We start from the raw sequence: 16,353 nt of genomic DNA on the forward strand, positions 1-16,353 counted from the left end.
TGGTTTGTGCATTTCCCCACCACACCTCCCGAGAGCAGTTTGTTTCCCGGAAGCAGCAGAAGAGAGGTCGGGAGAAGGAGATGCCTTATTGTTGTGAATGTGATGGACGTGGTGGCACCACAGGGGACTGGACACCAAGGCAAAGACTCCAGTGTCTGATGAACGTACTGGTTGAACTTACCGCTTACTGGTCTTTGGCAGGTAATCAGCTTCTAAGAGTCTCTGTTTCTTCATCTGTAAAATTGGATCACGGTACCTGCACTCATTGATTTAACAAATAATATAAACATATAAATCCATACTCTGGCGTATTCTAGGTGCTGGAAATCAAGCAGTAAACAGAACAGTCTCTCCTCTTCGGATGTTAATAGTCTAACATGGGAAGATGGAAAACGGCAATGACATCTGTGTCAGGTGGTTATGATACTTAGAAGAAAAATAAAGCCGGGCTGAGGGGTAGGGGAGACAGTGTATGCATGTGGGGATGACTTTTCTTTTCTTTTCTTTTTTTTTTTTAAATTTTATAGCTACTTTTATTTTTATTTATTTATTTATTTTTGGCTGTGCTGGGTCTTCGGTTCGTGCGAGGGCTTTCTCTAGTTGCGGCAAGTGGGGGCCACTCTTCATCGCGGTGTGGGGACCGCTCTTCATCGCGGTGCGTGGGCCTTTCACTATCGCGGCCCCTCCCGTTGCGGGGCACAGGCTCCAGTCGCGCAGGCTCAGTAGTTGTGGCTCACGGGCCCAGCCGCTCCGTGGCATGTGGGATCTTCCCAGACCAGGGCTCGAACCCGTGTCCCCTGCATTAGCAGGCAGATTCTCAACCACTGCGCCACCAGGGAAGCCCAGGGATGACTTTTCTTAAAGGACAGTCAAGGAAGGCATCTTTGATAAGATGATACTTAAACAGAACCTGGAAGAAAATGAGGTGCCATATAGATGTCCAGGTACGGCAAAGAGCTAGTTCAAAGGTGCTGGAGTGGGAGAGTGCTTGGCAAGTTCAAGGAGCATGAAGAAGCTCTGTGTGGCTGGAGGGGTGGGAAAGTGGGGGTCAAGGAGAAGAGGGCAGAGAGGGTGTTTGTGTGTGTGTGTGTGTGCACGCAGGGGCTGGTTGGATCATACAGCCTGGCAGGGTTACTCTAAGTGAGATGGGAAACAACTGGTGGCCTTGAGCAGAGAAATGACCTGATGTATATTTTAGAAAGACCACTCTGGTTGTTCAGTGGAAAGTAGCTTTTAAGACTGTAAGCTCGGTGCTCTGTGACCACCTAGAAGGGTGGGATGGGGGGGAGGAGGGAGGTCCAAGAGGGAGGGGATATATGTATACCTATAGCTGATTCACTTCATTGTACAGCAGAAACTAACACACCATTGTAAAGCAATTATACTCCAATAAAAACAACAACAACACTGTAAGTGGAGAAGCCAAAAGACCAGGTCGGAGGTGACTGCATCTCCAGGTGAGAGAGGAAGAGAGCTTGGATTTCAGCAGTGGTCGTGGTGATAAGTGACCGTCAGAATCTGGAAATATTCTGTAGGTAGAACCTGTAGGATGAGCTAGTATGAGGGGTGGGTTGGGTGAATAGTGAGACACAAAGAGACACCTCGAGATTTTGTCCTGAGATTGGGATTGACACATACACACTACTGTGTATAAAATAGGTAACTAATAAGGACCTACCGTATAGCACAGGGAACTCTACTCAATACTCTATAATGGCCTGTACGGGAAAAGAGTCTAAGAAAGAGCAGATATACGTATCTGTATAACTGATTCACTTTGCTGTAAGCCTGAAACTAACACAACATTGTAAATCAACTCTACTCCAATAAAAATTTAAGAAAAAAAAAACAACACTTTTGCAATAAAAAAAAAGATTTTGTCCTGAACGATGGGTAACCTGGATTTGTCACATATTGAAATGGAGAAGTGGGTGAAAGGAGAACCCTTTGGTTGTGGGGTGCAGGAACCAAGAATTTGGCTTCAGGCGCATTAAGCAGCAGTAGTCTCTTGGATACCCAAGTGGAGGTGATGGGTAGACAGAGGCGTGTGAGCATCCGGGGCCCCGGGAGAGGCCGGGGCTGGGATACGCTCATCAGTGTGTAGTTCATTAACAATCTTGGGGCTGCATGAGATCATCAAGGGAGTGAGTGAGGATGGAGAAGAGGAGTGGGTGGGACATTCCAAGGTTTAAAAGTCAGAAAAATGAGACAGAACCAGCATGAGAGTCAAGAGAGCCTGCTTAAGACGGGACATAGTACAGAGTGGGTGCTCAGTAAATCACAGCCACTGCCATCACCATGACCATCGGTATTTTCATGGTTAGAGTACGGAGAAGTGAAGTTTGAAACCAAAATAGCAAGAGTTCAGGAGGACGCACTTCATCTACTTTTTCCTCTTTTCCTTCCCTTTCCTCTGGTTGTGCATCAACCGTGGTCTCAGACTTCCAGCTACTTACTAGAAATAACACAAAACCATACAAAACTTCTGGGCACCTTACAAGCCCACAACTCAGTTCAAGGTATTCAAGAAGAGCTGAGGTCTTTGGGTTGTTGGTAGGGTGAGTAATCACTGAACAGAGTCAGGGAACTGGATGTGACTTTCTCCTCTTACCAACTCACTATATGACCTCAGGCAAGTCCGTCCCTGCCTCAGTCCTGGAGGAGGATAGAGACTTCCATTCAGGGGAGAATACTGATTAGCTCACCAAGTTTCCTACTTGGATGGCATCTCTGCCATTTGCTTTTCTCCTCTCCAAAGCATATAGATCCTATCCTCAATTATTAAAGCAAGATAACAGTGCTTTTGATTTCCCTCTGAGAGTCTAACCTCGAATTGTGGGCTGTTTAGTACTTACAAAGTCTGGGAGAGGAGTGCCCTTTAGGAGTGACCATCCAAGGTCCCCCGCCCCATCCACCCCTGTAGGCACTCTGAGGCAGATGCCTCTCACTGGTCTACCAGAAGGCCAATTACTTGAACCATATTAGTTTATTTCCTTGTATAATTATCTTCACTGAATTGCATTTTAGGAATCATGCCCTTGGCTTTCATTAAACATCCTTGAAACAGTCATGCAAAGTTCACTGCTGCATTTGCACGAGAACTACTGTTGCAGACACGACCTATACGCTTCTGGAAAAGACTTCCTGAGTGTTTTTGTGAAGCACAAGTCTGCAGGATATTAATAAAAGTTTCATTATGGGAAAAGTTGAGTGAGTTTGGAAAAAAACCCAGGTGTCTTTCTTAAAGGTTATCTAAGAGGCTTTACTAACAAAAAGTACAGTGGGTCCTTAGAAAGAGGATAAACTGCAAGATTTCCCATTTTGTCGACCCTGAGAATCCTGTTTTGGTGGTGCAGCTCTTGGGATCAGTGCTCTGAGCACCCAGCAGAAGAGGCTCTGAATGCTTCGGGCTCAGTTAGTCAAGCACCGTGAGCTGCAACAGGGAACATACAGACAGGAGGCCAGGTAAGCAAGTGACAGGGGAGCCTGCAGGGGGATGAGCAGCGAATGGGTAGCTGGCTCTTCCGTGCACAGCGATCCTGGGTGCCTGGGGTCCCAAGAGGCTTTGCAACGTCCTGGCTGCATCAGATATTAACTTTGCTATTCATGGAGTTAGGGGTCCTAGTCTCAAATATATCCCTCAGTGACCCTCCTGTACAACAACACACAGAGTTAAAATATTTTAAAAAATAATTCATTGTTAGGAAAAGGACACAGAGACACGAGCTGTGTTTACAGTTTCATGGGCGAGATGGGGAGGAATGCCACTCGCTCCGACAGCTCACTACCTAGGAAGACCACTGAGAGTCTCTCCCCTCCTCTCCCGCAGCTGGAGTCTCTCTCTTTCACTTCCTAACGGGTACACCCCGTCAACCCTCAAATTTCAGCCTCCGAAGTTCCGAGAAAGCCCCTTGGGGAATACTCTGCTCCTCCCTTTCACTGGGCAGAGCGACCAGCACAGGTGTGTGTGCAGACTGCCTGCCCTCCTATCCATGCAAGGTGCATTATTTAGAGGCTAATGATTTCATTTCAAAGTGGGAAGTGAAATATGTTTCGCTAAAGCTTCCAAAGTGAGGGAGGAAGGAGGGAGGAAGAGGGTAGGTCAATGGGTAAATATGGTTGCCTGATGGTCTGGGTCCAGCCATCTTCCTAAGGCTGTATCTTTAACTGGGAGGTACAGCAAGATGATCGATATCACAAGCAACCTTAGGAGAACCACACCGGCCAGCCCGGATCAGCAGAGTCTGTGTGGTGAGATTTAAGGGGGTGCTTAGTTGGCCCTCCAGCTGTAAGTGTTTGCCAGATGACTTGTAACTTCACCACTGGAGCTAAATTCCTTTGACTCTTAGGGCTCTTTCTGCATTCAAGAGCCCTTGGAAATGAGAAATCCCTGAAATGGGTTGTCCCCTGCTGTCAGCTAACCCTGACGCTCAGGAGTAGAGTTGGGAGTAACGGGACGCCGTGTACCCGGGGTCCTTCCTGGGCGTGTGTAACTCTGAGGCTAAGACAGTGAGACTGGCAGTTTAAGAAGCACCTCCAGGACCATGTCACCTACTGGCAGGCGGAGTAAGGACCCTGCAAGGTGGACAGACATACCTCTTCTCTTATCATTTGAGGGTTTGAGAGAAGAGGCACCGGGAGTTTAGCCTGAGCCCTTCCCACAGGTCTAGAGGTGGGAAGAGAGAGGGATGGGCTTTGACCCTGGGCGGCTCCTCCCTCCAGGCCAAGACCCTGGAGGAGGTTTAGTTTGTATCTTCAGAGGGGATGGGGTGCCCAGGCAGGTGACTGAAGACTTTATCTCCGAAGGACCCAGCATTAGAGAGCTGAACAGCCCCAGACCCCGCAGGCCGGGAGAGCTTCTGGGCATCCTTCCGTGGGGTCCCATCACCTCCCTGCTGGAGGCAGACTGGGTACCAGGACCCTGCGGTGAAGGCGACTGGGGAGCAGCTTCCTCCAGCCTCTCCAAGCACAGACGTCAGCGGCGAGGCTCAGACTTGGTGGCTGTGCTCTGTCTCTGCACAGGCTTGTGTACGCGCAGCGGGGGACCCACGCAGGGGACCGGGGTGGGGAAGCACACAGGAGGCAAGTGCAGAGTGGCGGCAAGTGGCGGTGGTGATGCTGGGGCAGTGCGAGCGGACAGTGGCTCTCCTGGAGGCTCCACCCCTCGGCGGGCTGGCGTGGGACCTGGGAACGGACAGTCCACGTGGAGGGGCAGCTACTCAGGGCTGCCCTGCCGGGGGGGCGGGCGGTGCTGTCAGGCGGGGGCTGCCTTCAGGGTGGAGTTGTAGCAGAGAAGTGGGGTCACCCCTCTTGGAAGCTTTGAGAATGCGTATGAGGAGGGAGCTGCGAACGGAATCCGGAGAAGGTAAGGAGTGCCAGCTTGGTGGAGTTGGGTGCTGGCAGGGCTCGCCTTGGAGTCGTGGGAGCGTTCCCAGGAACATCCAGGGGATCGCCACCGGGGCCCCAGCGGTCCCACAGGCCTCCTGAGGCTGGCTGTGCTGTGCTGAAGCCCATATCAAGGGCCCTGGGGATGGCAGCAGAGGCCAGCATGGTTGAGGGTCCCCCGCACCCACCTCATCTCTGCAGGGACCACAGAACTGCACGCACCGTGGGTGTTCTTCACCTGCTCACAAAAGAGCCGGGTCATTGCACGCAGCAGGAAAGGCTTGACGGGGGGTGACGGGAGGAAGGGCAGGAGCAGAGATTTTCCATCTTGATGGTTTTGTTCAAGGCCAGCCCAGAAGCAGCTGACGTTGGCTTCATTTATCCAAAGGGCACGGCGAGTGAGCCTCTACAACCCAGGGATCCTGAAATATTTAGAAGCTCTAATGTTTGGGTGGGAAGAGAACCTCTTTTGGATGAGAAGCTCAATTATTCAGGAAGGGAGAGCTCCCGTTGTCTGGGGCGTAGGGGGGGCACCTTCCTGCTGCGTTGGCGGGGTGCCGGGCGCGGGGCACCCTGCCTGGGACACTTGCCCTGCTCTGTGGGTGAGGCCTCTCCCACAGTGCTGGGCTCTGGGGGACTTTTCTCGTGGCCAAACTCTTCGGGAAAGTGACACAACGGCCTATTTCTTCCAACAGCACCTCTGATTCAGCCTAGGGTATGGTTCGAGGTTGCATCCCTTGTAAACCCCCCCTTCAGCTGCTGTCAAGGGCTGGCACCGGAGTTCTTGAATTTAGGCTGATGTGGGTCCTGCTAGAGCCTGCTGTCATCTGCACATGTCAACAAATGTGTATGCAGGTGTGGACCAGCTGGATCTCTCTCCTTCTCTGGGAAGCGTGGTTTTCAGCAGCGTCAGGCTGGGAAGACAGACATTTCATTAACCCTGAAGTCCTGTGCAGGCAGTTGTCACACAGTGTTCCACCAGCGGCCCACGGCCGGCACAGAACACTGCAAAGCTCCATCTAGCACAAGTGACCACGGGGAACGGGTTGAGAATCCTGCTGCATTGTACACGTCTCCTAAGGGAAGAACATCAAGAAAGATGAGCTCGCCGCGGAATTGGCGAACTGTGTGGAAGGGGCGGGATCTGTAGAGCTCAGCAGCGGCGAGCTCCTGTCATGGCTTGGCCAGTTCGGGTCTCCCCCTGTCACTTATGAGGGTGCGGCGATGTTTTCCCAGATGTGGTCCCCGTGTACAAAACAAAGGATCGCTTTGCACAAAGCCAGAAGGGATACATTGAAGGAATTATCAGAAGAGAATAATACATAGGAAATGTTTGTGCGCGCATGCAAGGCAACTTTGGGGGGTATCTGTGGCTGCCAAAGTGACATCTGGCAGGATTAACTGGATCACCAGAGCCAAACAATGAGGACTGGGAAGGCAGCAATAACTGTGAGGCCTGGGCCCATGTGGGGGCAAGATTTTGAGAATGCCCACTTCGGTGACAAAATGGGATTCCCACGAACCGCAGCTCTGGTTAGTTTCTGGTCTGGAGCCAGATCCTCTCTCTGATGCAGACGTGGGAGGACGGAGCGGCAAGAGCTGCCCAGCTGCTCATCTGGGAACTCATCCTCCAAGGGACTCTGTCCCTCGTTCTCCTCCCGTACCTGGAGGCGGCACTCAGCGGGCAGCACCTCTCACAGCACCCCCACGTACACCTGCTCAGACCACCTGCTCAGAGCTCCTCTTTTGCCCAGCCCAGCATACCTGTTCCACCTGTCTGAAGACCCGCCGCACGTTTCCTCGAAGCACACCCCAGAGCTCTTCGTCACTCCAGCCACGCCTCAGCAACTCCTCTATCAGTACCGGCTATATGGACACGTCCTCCAGCCCCTGTGGGAACCTGTGTGGCCGCCAGCCAGCCAGCTATTGGGCCTCAGACCTGTTCCCTGGTCCTGAGTCAGAACCAGAGCCCTATGTGTCCAGGGTCCACTGAACCCCAGCCCTGGTCAGATATGGAAAATGGAGACTTGGAGAGAGTAAATGATTCACTCCTGCTCTTCATCCTTCAAAGGAAGGCCCCAAAAGCGCCTCGACTATTCGTCAAAAGTCATTGAATTGTACTGTTAAGATCTATGCCTTTCACTGAATGCAATTTTTGCCTCCATTTATAAAGAGAAGAAAAGCTTTTTAAGAACTGGGTTGACCCCCCTGCATGCACAGACCCAGCTGCAGGCAGAGAAGATGGTCAGCCCAGCCCAGACCTTGCTAAGAGTCTGCTCAGAGGCCGTGGGGTCTGCTGGCACTGGATGGGCGCAGATGCTGGGCAGATGAGCTCTGCGTGGTGTTTTAGACAAATATGATGACCTAGAGTAGGGCCAAACAGACAGGAGAGCCCAGGAAGCAGACCCTGGGAGAGGGGAGATACCAGTTGGGCCAGCACACCTGAGGCTATGGTCAAGGCCATGAGGACCACAGTGTGGTGGGCACGGTGGCTGTGAAAGCCCCACTGCTGCCCGGCCAGCCTGAGACAAGCCATGGGGAAGCACTCACCGGCCAGCCCCGTCATAATCTCCGCCAATCCCGATGAACTTGCATCCAGTGACTGCCCTGATGTGGTCGAAGTGATCTGAAGAATGGGAAGTCAGCAGTGTGGGGCTTCCAGGGCAGGGGTGGGGGTGATGACTGGCCTCTGTTGATTCCCCTTTTTGCAGCCTGTAGGCCAAACAGGCCAGTTCCTTCGTGGCCTGGCACCGAGAGTACCAACTCGAGGGCCCTGAGGTTTGATCTGAAGTGATCCCAGCTGGCTCTAGACTGGACTTCAGATTTGGAGTGGACCCCAGAGCCCCCTGTTTGGGCCATTTCCCACCCACGATTCACCCTGCCTCCCAGTCTCCTTGAGAACCTGTGGGGGCTCCTTTCCCCGGGTGTGGAGGATGAGAGAGGAACAAGAGTACAACTGATGAAGACCCCAGAGACCTAAGGAGCTGTCCAGTCCCTTGGCCAGAGGTAGGGGCAGTGCGCTTTAGGAGCCCCTGCAGAGGCACAGATGGGCAGCACCCGGGCTCTGTGTCTGACAGCCTCCCTGATACCCATCAGTACCGCAGTTTTGATTCCGTGGCTCCAGTTCCACATGGCACCGAGGTGCTGTGTACCGTCCATTATTGGGTTTTTGGGAGCTGTACCTATTGCCAACAGGTGGGTCAAACCACTGGGGCTCTTCTGAAGTCCTCCCCAAGTTTGGACCCAGCTTCAGCTCCAAATCAGAGTTTTCAGAGAGCCCAGGGTGAGGCTCACCTGCCACAGTAGGCACGTTGGCTAACGGGTTGCACTGCAGCACCCGCACGGACAAGGGCACCGTCACGATGCCACCGTTCTTCTTCTGCAGGGGCGGACCGGTGGACAGTCAGCTTGGCCCCCAGCACAGCCACCTGCCTGTTCACTCTCTCGGCCCCTGTGAGGAAGGTGTTGAGGTCAGAGTCGTCTCCTCTCTGGGTTTGTGTGAATGGAGGAGCCGCAGCCCTGGTCTGGGTGGTGTCTTGGCCCTGGGTTTCCGGGTTTGGTGGAGTATCTTACCACCTAGACCCCCCACCTAGGGCTCAAGAGTTCAGGGGCTGTGGACCGTGGGTTTTGGGGGCAGAAGATATTTAACCTGGGGTTTGAGGAAATTGAGGGAGAAGAGGCTCAGGTTCAAGGGCTCCCGGTTTGAACCTCTTGCTTTAGGTTTGAGGGCCAGGGCAGTCTCTCACCAGAAGCTGCAGGATATCATCAGGATCATTCCGAGTGTTCTTGCACACACCCCGGGCAGCTGAGTGGGAGAAGATGACAGGTGCCTGTGACACTTCTAGGGCTCGCCGTGCCACAGCATCGAGACATGGGACAAGTCCACCATCATGCCCAGGCGGTTCATTTCTGCCACCACCTTCTGCAGGGACAGGATGGGGAGAGGGCATCAGGGCTGCATTTACCTTGTGTGCATTTATCTGTAGGGAACAGGCGGGGCTGTACATTCATGTGGGGCAGGGTATGGAACCCGGGTCCTTACCTCGCCCAAGCCGGTCAGCCGACTGACATTGCTGTAGAAGGGGTGGATACCCTTTGCTGAGCTCTGTGCCCTGCAGGATGGCCAGGAGGCAGTCTGACTGATGGCCATGACTTGGCTACAAGAGCCTAGAAAGAGGTTCTGTCGAACCGTCTACACCTGCAACTCCCTGGTGCAAGAGGAGGGACCCAAACTGGGCTGTGCCTGGCAGTAGGAGGGCCCTTCTGGGGATTCAGTCTTGTTCTGCGAACCTCCATTCCCCTCCCCACCCCAGGTTCAGGGCGGATCCCAGGGGTAAACTTGCTTTGGGCCCCAGCGTGATCTTGGGCAGATCCCTGCCTCACTGGGCCCTTACCATCTGCACTGCGCTCACCAGGGCGTGTTGCAGGTGTGGGTGAGTGTCACGTAGCGCACACCCAGCGCATAGAAGGTACGCAAGATGGAGAGGCTACTGTCCAGGGAGTGGCCGCCCTCCACACCAATGAGGCAAGCCAACTTCCGGGTATTGTTGCGAGCTGGGGGCAGGTAGGTCAGATGATCATTTTCAGAGGCAGGGGTAGCTTACTGAAGTCCCTAGCACCTACCACCACCAGTCTGTTTACCTTTTTTTTTTTTTTTTTTTTTCTGGTCGTGCCGCGCAGCATGAGGGCTCTTAGTTCCCCCACCGGGGATCAAACCCGAGCCCCCTGCAGTGGAAGCGTAGAGTCTTAACGTCTGGACTACCAGGCAAGTCCCCCGTCTACCTTTAAGTGAGGTCACAAGCTCCAGCTCAGAATAGGAGGCACACATGAGGCGGATGAGGTCAATTTGCTCCAGGGTGAGGCGCACAGCATCCCGTTCGTGGGTCTGGCATGGGACGTAGGCTGACCGGAACTGAGGGAAGGCCAGGGCTTGGTTTGGGCTTTGGAATTCCTTGGGCTTCTCATAGCCTCCTCAGCTGGCACAGCACTCACTGTGACCAGAAGTCACATGGAATGCGTTGCTTTTTCTGTGGTACTTGGATGCCCGTCAGGTTGGCTCACTGTGACCCCTGTAGCCCCCAGCATCCATGGCATGGCACTTTCTAGGCCACTATGGTAACTTAGTTCCAGTGTGACTCACCTGTGGTCTCTGAGGCCCCCAAACTGCCCCACATTCCCCAGCAGCCATGGTGGCAACTTGTGTGTCCCTTTGGTACCTGGGCACCCACGAGACCGTCTTTCAGCCTGTCCAAGCTGGTCTGGCCATGGCTGAAATTGCACAGATTAACATCCTGGAGCCCATTGTGGTAAAACTGCCTCAGGACCAGGGGCATGTCGTTGTGGCTGGAGGGAGGTCAAGGCAAATGGGTGGGCTCCTTAGGTCTTGGGATCAGGCAGGACACATTGCCTGGCCTGGGCCAGCCGGGGGGTCCCCCACCTCACACTGTCACACAGACTATACTAGGAGCAGCTGAGGCCTGGGCTGAGGGGTTGCCACCAGGGAGGGGATGACAGAGAAGGGGAAGGGCATCCATAGATGATGGAGAGGACATCCAGGGGTGGTGTGAGGGAGCCTCCCCACTAGCTCTGCATGCTCCGGACCTCCTCCCCTGCCCAGGGCCAGGCTAGGCCCCCACCGGCCCCCACCAGCCCGCACACACTGCAGCCCCCCGTCCACAAGCGGGAAGTCCCGCCTCAGGGCCCGCGTACGCTCCCGCGGACTCGGGGTGCTGGAGGTGCCCGGCGTGGTCTGGACGCGGGTTCCCGGCCGCAGCAGCAGACACAGCAGCAGCAGCAGCAGACACAGCAGAGGCCGCTGGCTGAGTGCGCGGGGACCTTCGAGGCCCCCGGGCCGCAAGCTGCGCAGGGCCAGGCAGGTGGGCAGAGGCGGGTGTGAGAGGGGCGGGCGATGGGGTTGTGCCCGTCCACACAGGCCACCCAGCGGCGCGGCCTCGCGAGGGGGGCGGGGTGAGGGAGGGGATACAGAGTCACAGGGCCCTGCGAGAGCCGTGTGCGGAGAGCCGCGATCCGCGAAGCCCGGCAGCCCCGGGGCGGCACTGCCCTCCCGCCCCCTGCTCAGAGGCAGCTCCCGCGGGCTAAGCTGGCCTCTGCTGAGAGCCCACTCGCCTCCCGTCGCGGCTTCCCTCCGCCCCTGCGCCTCTTCCCACTCCCACTGCTCCGAGGGGGCGCCCTAGGCTGCTCTCCCCCGCCTCTAACCTTCCTGGCCAAGCTGGGCCGCTTCTCTCAGAGGGCCACCTTCAGCCCGAGGTCTCCCGGGAGCACACCGCGTCCCCATCTGCCTGCAGCCGGCCCCGCCCACTCCGAGGGCTGCGTGCCAGTGTCTCTGCGGCCACAGGTGCTCTGGGCTCCCGGTCTCCCGGTACGGGGCCATGTGGGCTGGTGTGGGGGAAGAGAGAGTTTCTGGAAATGGGGGGGGAACCTTGTGAGCTCTGGATTCAGGAAGGGGCCCTCTGCCCCCGACCTTCTCTCTCCACCTACTTGACTCCCCAACCTGCATGACCATTCTCTGGGGACTTCAACCAGCACCCAGGAACTCTCAGGAACCCCCCCCCCCACTTCTGTCAGCCAGCCTCAGGAAGGAGCGCCCTCAGGAGCTGCTACACCTCCCCAGGGCCTAAAGAGAGGGACTTTTGGGATGTGAACTGAACACCTTCTGGGGAGAGTCAACGACCCTTTTCCTCAACAGAGCAGGAACCCAGTCAGTAGGCTATTTGAGTGGAAGGAAATGAAGTCATTTCCATGGCAGCAGAGCCCCCATCGCAGCAACCTTCCTCCCAGGGCTGCTGGCCGACCTTCTGGCCAGGATCCCTCCTACCTGAGCATGGAAGGCCTGGCCTCGTGAAGAAGTATAGGTTCTGAGGAAAGACCTGGCACCTGGGTTCTGCTGCTACACTTGCCTTATCTCGAGGCCCTTGTGGCTCTACCTTTCCCAGAAACCTCAAGGGCTAAGTGCCTGTGCTTGCTCAGAGGCCGCACGCCATTCTCCATTTCCCGCCTCAGGCCCTCCCCCTAGCTGCCTCCTCTGGGGACCCCCTCCCCCCAACACACACACACACACACAGAGGGGATGTGCCTTCTCACAGAAGCTCAACCACTGAGATGCTTTAGGGACTGTGCCCAAACTCCTTCATCCCCAGCCTCTCAAGTTTTTGCTCTGATCCCTGGCACCCCCTGGAGCTGTTCCACCTTTGGAACCTTTCCTGGGTAGCAGGAGTGCCTAGCACAGGGGTAGTGACCTAAGTGTGAGCACTGGCGACCCTAGAAGTCTGTTACAGAAAAACATTGAGCAGTAAGGGACCCCCCCTGGGGACAGAAAGGGCTGGGAATAAAGGAGCATGTGAACCTCGGGGCAGGGTGCGTGCTGCTTGACTCTCCATCCTGTTCTTGCTTCAGGGAGCAGGTCTTCCTGGGTCTCTCTATCCTGCCTCCTGAGACCCCAGGCAGGAGGCTCTTTGGGAAGCCACAGATTGCTGCTTTCAGTTTCAAAGAACCCAGCTCCCCCCTGGTTTGTGGTGGTGGCCGCTGACAATGGCTCTGAGCAGGAGCCCATGTGGTAGACTGCTAAGGCTTCTCTGCACCCTGTCTCTGCTCCTGCATTCTTCTCGGCTCGCAGAGTGCAGACTTTTCTGTCTTCAGCTGACAAAGGGGCCCCTGAGGATTGAGCAGAGGAACGTCACGTTTTCTTCCAGGCCAGCTTCAGCCCTGGGATGTTCAGGGCAGACTCTCATTTCAAACCTCAGTTTCTGAGGCTCCTTGCTTTTGGCCATTTAGTGTGGCAGGAGGCTCCTGGCTGAGGAAGGCTCAAACAGAACGATGCAGGTTGTGATCTGTGGCAGTGGGCAGTGGGGGGACGGGGTGGGTCACTGCAGGAAGAGGCATTCGCTGCCTTAGGCAGTTAAACCATTGCCCTCTCTTCAGAGGGGCTCAGCCAGCAAGATGCTGTGGGGTCTACCTCCTGGCACCATGCTCCAATCGCCGGATTTTGGGTCTGGGGCAACCCAGGTCTTCGTCTGACTCTCCCGGAGCGCGCTTTCTCTTGGGAGCACGTCTGGGGACTGGCTTCTCTGCTTCCACCGTTGCTGGCGTGGCCAAAGGAACTGCTGCTGCAAAGAAAATCAGAACTGATCAGTCACTTCTGCTGTACACAGTCTCCTGCCAGAATTTCCCTCTCTCATGTCTCTCCCAGTTTCTGGCTGAAGACCTTTAATCGACTTGACATCCAAAACACAGCCTTGGCCCATCACCTCTATGAGTCCCTAGGGAAGGGACACTGGCTGCAAAAGCAATTCCTAGAGCCTACGGCTGCAGCACATGAGGAAGTCTCTTCACCGTTTCCAGGGAAAACAGTAGAACCCGAAAGTCATTGCAATCATGAGCCTCTCCATCTCTCCCTTCCACAACAGAGAAAACATTTCTTGCAGTCTGTCACTTCTGAGGCTTTAATGGAAATGTCTTTCAAGTTTTGGAAAAAAATAATCTAATATAAATTGGTGAAGAACCCCTCCCACCTTGGCAACCCCTCTTGGGCCCCATTTATACTGCCTGTTTCCACCACACTGAACTCTAGCCCTCTGATGTTTTTATGTAGATTAGAACAAGGCCAAATACTGAGGCAGAGTGATCAAGAGACTGAGAACCGCGTTCTGGGTACCAAGTCTAGGCTCACATCAACCCAGCCTCCTGGGACACCATCTCCTCAGCCCTCCAGTCTCATTAGCACTTCAACAGCCCTCTTGGTTCTTCCGGTCTTCCCATCAATATGGCACCACCCTCTCCCCTAGAAGTAAAAATCATTACAATCCTCCCTCTCTCCACCATGAAAGGATGAGATAAAGGCTCAGCAGCAGCCCCCGTGAAACACATGGTCACCACTGTGAAGAGGTGTTACTAAGACGATTTGGTCCGACTCAGAGAAGGAAAGAGACAACTCTGCCCTTAGCCTGATCAGGCCCACAGGAAGGAAGCACACTGGGGGCAGCCTTTGAGAGTGTGGCAATGCGAGAGAACCTTCTTTAGGAGGGGACTCCCTGTTGCCGACCTTGAGAAAGTAAGGATGGGACATTCGTTTACTGGGGCTGTTGCAGAGGGGATGTGCCCAGAGGTTGGGCCACCCTGCTTGAGAATCAAAGCACCTTCTAGTCCGAAGCTGCTTGAATGCTCCAATCGCCGGATTTTGGGTCTGGGGCAACCCAGGTCTTCGTCTGACTCTTCCGGAGCGTGCTTTCTCTTGGGAGCACGTCTGGGGACTGGCTTCTCTGCTTCCACCGTTGCTGGCGTGGCCAAAGGAACATCCCCGTAGGCCCGGTAGCCACCAGCCAGGCAGTATGTCTCCCCATGCCAGCCCAACTGCGTTTCTCCACACCCTCGGTAGAGGACATGGTACTGACCAGGGGTAGGAGGAGAAACGGGAGCCACTGCTGCTGCAAAGAAAATCAGAACTGATCAGTCACTTCTGCTGTACACAGTCTCCTGCCAGAATTTCCCTCTCTCATGTCTCTCCCAGTTTCTGGCTGAAGACCTTTAATCGACTTGACATCCAAAACACAGCCTTGGCCCATCACCTCTATGAGTCCCTAGGGAAGGGACACTGGCTGCAAAAGCAATTCCTAGAGCCTACGGCTGTAGCACATGAGGAAGTCTCTTCACCGTTTCCAGGGAAAACAGTAGAACCCGAAAGTCATTGCAATCATGAGCCTCTCCATCTCTCCCTTCCACAACAGAGAAAACATTTCTTGCAGTCTGTCACTTCTGAGGCTTTAATGGAAATGTCTTTCAAGTTTTGGAAAAAAATAATCTAATATAAATTGGTGAAGAACCCCTCCCACCTTGGCAACCCCTCTTGGGCCCCATTTATACTGCCTGTTTTGACCACGCTGAACTCTAGCCCTCTGATGTTTTTATGTAGATTAGAACAAGGCCAAGTACTGAGGCAGAGTGATCAGGAGACTGAGAACCGCGTTCTGGGTACCAAGTCTAGGCTCACATCAACCCAGCCTCCTGGGACACCATCTCCTCAGCCCTCCAGTCTCATTAGCACTTCAACATCCCTCTTGGTTCTTCCAGTCTTCCCATCAATATGGCACCACCCTCTCCTCTAGTACTCAGCAGCTCAGGATGGGATGTGTCTGAGGGCACCGATATAGATGTCTCCATGACAGCACAGAGGTGCCTGGGTTTGAAGGTGTGTTTCAAGAGTGGCCCTCTTCCTCAAACTGCTCCATTTACCATTTGCCAACAAAAATGCACTTGTCTTTTGCTAAGAGGCCAATCAGGAAAGGGTCTGAATGGAAGCATCCTGTAGCCCAAAGGGGAAGCTACATTTATAAAGATCAGGACCATCCTGCACACTTGTCCGGGGATGACCTTTCACTTGTCCTCAGCAGTGAGCACTGTGGGTCCCTGAAGGTGTCCCAGGTCACTGGTATTACTTACAGCTGGGAACGCGCTCAGGTATACGTAGTGGGCAAACCCCACAGGAACATGAGGCAGCCAGGTGAGGTTGTGTGGACACCATGCCTCCGGGCGGTCTCGGTGTACCTGCCGCACTGCCCACCCATGGAACAGAGCACAGGTCTGAGTTAATATAGACGATCCAGTCACACATTCTCTCTCAGACAACCAAAGAGATTGGTATCTGGTGGAGAACCGTCAGGGAAATTTCTCTGAGGGCAGCACGTTGGCAGTTACGCTGCCATGGAAACTGTGAGAAGGCCGGTGAGGTCATCACTACCCAGTGAGGTCATGATAAGGAACGTGTGACTTGGGGGTCAGGCTTCAGGAGGAGGGGCAGTTTTGTGGAGGAGATCAGGGGGGAGGCAGAGGTACTCTACCTGGCCCCTCACACCTGGGCCTCCCCACCCATGCCCTAGTCTAGCAGACACCCCACGTGGGGCGTGCCGGTGGGCTGGCACAGCCCCAGGGGCCCCAGGAGGGCAAGAGAGACCCACT

At 54.6% G+C, this 16,353-nt stretch overlaps 1 pseudogene; it reads right to left on the reverse strand.

Moving 5' to 3' along the window:
* Positions 1-6,772: 6,772 nt before the first annotated feature.
* Positions 6,773-15,919, reverse strand: LOC137755436 (dipeptidase 2-like; annotated as a pseudogene).
* Positions 15,920-16,353: the final 434 nt, after the last annotated feature.

The sequence above is a fragment of the Eschrichtius robustus genome, chromosome 2 (genome assembly GCF_028021215.1).
Source record: "Eschrichtius robustus isolate mEscRob2 chromosome 2, mEscRob2.pri, whole genome shotgun sequence".
Classification (NCBI taxonomy): domain Eukaryota; kingdom Metazoa; phylum Chordata; class Mammalia; order Artiodactyla; family Eschrichtiidae; genus Eschrichtius; species Eschrichtius robustus.